Genomic DNA, 3862 nt, shown 5'->3' with positions numbered 1-3862 from the left:
GGAGGAAGGAAGGAAGGAAGGAAGGAAGGAAGGAAGGAAGGAAGGAAGGAAGGAAGGAAGGAAGGAAGGAAGGAAGGAAGATCAGTTCCTTGATGCCTAGCCAAACTCATCATCTGCTTATCTTGGCCTTTTTTGAAGTGACAAGCTAGGCAGTGCAAGGGGTAAGGACATGTTTGTGTTTGAGCGTCATCTCTCCTGCTCCAAAAATGTGAGATGATGATTGGGATGCATGCAGCTTTGTGATCATTCATTTTTTTTTTGTGGCGTATCTGTCCTCATTGGTTACCAGCTGAAGCTGAAGCTGGTCTCACAAATCAGGTATTTCTCTGTGTGACTGATGCAAACATTCAAAGCATGTTAATGTTTGGACGTGGTATTTCACATGCTGTTATTAGCTCACAGAAGTCTACCTAAAAGCGAATGAGAAATTTGGGCACATCCTGACTTTTCCTCTCAGACTGGGAAACTCACCCCCCTTAGTACTGCTGAGAGGGGGTTGACTATTTGTGATTTTCTGACAGTTAATTTCTGACAAATCTTTCAATAGAAATTTGGAAATCCTAACAACAAATCCGGCATTTGTATGTAGTAAAGAGGTTAACCCTATGACAAAGACTGTAACTTTTGTATAAGGTGAAATGCTTCTTTTGGTTTGTATAATACCGATGAATTTCAAATCATTCACAGGATTATTTGATGATGATATCCAGTTTTCTCTATCAAAATCGGTGCTACATCAAAGATTAGTAATTCCTTCTAAGTTAGGAACACCTTAGAGTGTCAGCCCCTATGGGATATATCTCACGTGGCTTTCTGCTTTGGCACATCCTGCTTTGTTCTGGTCCCTTTGTGGCTTGCGCTGGTTCCCAACACTTCTCATGTCAAGTCATCTGATGTTTCTCTCTTGAGGGAGGTTATCAGGAGCTGTTTCCTTTCCATACAGATTTATTTCCTCAAAGCTAGAGAAATTCAGAAAGTTGCCTTCACTTCCTTCATGGGCAGCTCCCATCACAAAAATGAACATTCCAACTTCATGCTGAATGGTGAAATAAAGGGGGGCACTGCAAATTTGTGCCTTATCAGAGCGCTTTTTCAGGCTATTTACTGAGCCAGAAAAGCAGCACATCATCTATTTATAGGCTTGTATTTGAAAGTTTTCTTCCCAGACACAAAATCAATTTGCTGCTGGTGCTTAATAAATGCTTTGTGTGTGAGTACGTGTGTATGGAGAAGGCAATGCTGGTAGTGATGAGAGCTAAGTGGGATCCAGAGCGCAGGTCCCTGATGGGACTTAACCTCTTTGTGATTGGTTTCTGTTCTAGTACTCATCCAAACAAACACGTTTAAATCTGATCAAGAAGATTAATAGGCAAGGAAATATATTAACCATTTTTTAAAACTCTCTATTCCACAGCAGGGAAGTAAATAACAAAGTTTACATTTTGTACAATTTGTATCATCCCTGCAGTGTTCTTTACAGCTATTTCAGACAGGTAGCAATTCTTCTGAGACTGAGAAGAAGCTCTTAATTAAGCCAACAGGCCCTGAACACCCACCTCACCTCCTCGTTCTGATTGAGGTACCATTTCTGTCTCTCACTCAGGGAGGTTTCCCCATTTAGAAACCCACTCCAAAAGAGCTCTGATTTAGCGATACACCTCTCTGCAAGCAGCAGTGCTAATAGCTGCTGTGTTGCAATAAGCACCAAGAGAGGTGCGGGCTCACCTTGGGAAATGACATTAAGTGATTTGTAGGGAAAAAAAATATTGTAATTAAATGATGAGATTACAAAACAGGATGTAGGTAGAGCAACTGCCTTAATGCCTGTTTTCACTGAAGCAATCTAGCTGAGCATCTGGCAGGAAAATGATGCTTGTGATGAGGGAGAAACCCTCTGAGAGGGTCCCAGCCTAACCCAAAGTGAGTGCTGCTGGCAGCAGATGTGGGACTGCCTGCTGGTTGCATCTCTGGTCTTGGAGGGTTTACACCCACAGTGCATGCAGGATGTCTGGGAGAGGAGAGGGAGAATGGTGGCTGTTACAGCAGTACCCTTGGGGTGTGGCTCACTCAAGGCTTCAACAGGGAGTGCTGATTTTGGCTGGATGGTGTGAGCGACCCGAAATCTCTGCTCTTCCAGGAGCACTTGCAGTAATTTTGCTCTGTTCTATAGCGTTTTCCAGTGGACTGCCATAAGCTACAGCACCCAAGGTCAGTGATCACCACAAAGTCTTGTCTGTGGGCAATGGGCATTTTTTGACTTCCCCTGAAATCAGCCTGTGTCACTAATGAGTTCAGGTAAAGCTTTGTGCCGCTATATTTAAACCCAATCACTGTTACATTTCCCAGAGAAAAACACTGCCTGCACCACCAGCAAGCAATGCATTGATTTTGTATCAGCGAGGCTGCCTTTGATTTTAGCAGCTATTTATTGCACATGTTCCCACCAACTGCTTTCTAATGGAATTTTAACAATTCAGTAGGGTCACTTGAAGGTCTTGAGGAAGGAAGGGAAAATTTTGTCTCCTAGAGGAAATACTTCTGTCCAACTGTGCCTTCAGTCACCATCATAAGTCCATCAGGGTGGTGCACTTTTACCTCTCTTTTCATCCAGCTAGTTCGATGAATCCTAGTGATTCATTTTCTAGGCACACTTGGTTCCTTTTTCATTTAGCTTGTCCTGGCAATCTTTACAGAGTTCCATCCCTGAGCTACTGGTTGCTGGAGACTGGGAATTTACAAAGTGGTGACGTCTGGGCTCTTGGCATGTGTTGGTATGGGCAGCAGTTCACTGCTGTCAGCCTCAGGTCTGATGAGCCCTCGGTTTGGGCACAGTACACCTACCCTTCAATTAAAAGTACTGCTATAAGTATAGATCTAAATACACCTCTCTTCTGCTTCCTATCTATAGAAGCATATATGGCCTTCTTCATTTGAATTAGAATACTGCACTGGAGGAAATCATTTCGGTTTGGGCAAGTGCCAGGCCTACCGAATGGGGGGTCCTGGTGTCCCAGTGGACACGAAGTGGGACTTGAGCCAGCAGCGTGTCCTTGCTGCAAAGAAGGCTGCCGATATCTTGGGGTGCAGTAGAAGGAGCACTGGCAGCAGTTAACTTCTTTCTTGTTTGGTTGTCCAAGCAGTGGCATAGCTTACCCAGCGGGGGTTGAGGAGGCTCCTTCCTTGGAGACAGCCAAAAGCTGTCCTGGGGAATCAGCACTACGTGGTCTTGCTTGAGCAAGGAAACTGGGTGAGGAGTTTCTTCTAATCTTAGCTGTTCTGTGATTCTGTGATTTGTATAAATAGCAAAGCCACACTCCTCTCTACCACTTACACATGCATAATGCACATTACCTAAATGCTACAAGTAACAGAGCACTGTGCATGTACTGTAATTTTAGCTGAGACTTGACCTGAGTGGTGCAATTGTACCTCTTTGCATACTACCTAGTGCAACATAATCCAGAAGGTAACAAACGAGCACTAAGTGGCAGGATCTGTCACTCACTAACTGTCAGTCACCATAAAGGGAACCAAGCCTGGTGAATTTTCTGAGCTGCTCTAGCACAATTATGTGTTACGGCAACAGCCAGTAGCGCTGAAAGGAAATCAGTCTTTGAACCAACCTTTTCACTTTGTAGCAAAGCAAGCTTGAATACAGCTGAGGCCAATCAAAGGACGAGCCAGAGAGCAAATCTCCTTTTTGGAAATCCATAACTGTACTGGTGATTAAGCCAAACTGTACTACTCAGGGGCAGCACAACAGGAGTTAGAAGTGGTGGGTTAGGCAGCAAAGGCATCTATTTGCAGCAGAGCCCTGCTGCAAGTGCAGGCATGGCCAGGGACAGGTTGCTCAGAGCTGGCA

This window comes from Meleagris gallopavo, chromosome 5 (genome assembly GCF_000146605.3).
Source record: "Meleagris gallopavo isolate NT-WF06-2002-E0010 breed Aviagen turkey brand Nicholas breeding stock chromosome 5, Turkey_5.1, whole genome shotgun sequence".
Lineage (NCBI taxonomy): Eukaryota > Metazoa > Chordata > Aves > Galliformes > Phasianidae > Meleagris > Meleagris gallopavo.
The sequence above is the reverse complement of the archived record's forward strand: the minus strand, read 5'-3'. Positions refer to the sequence as shown.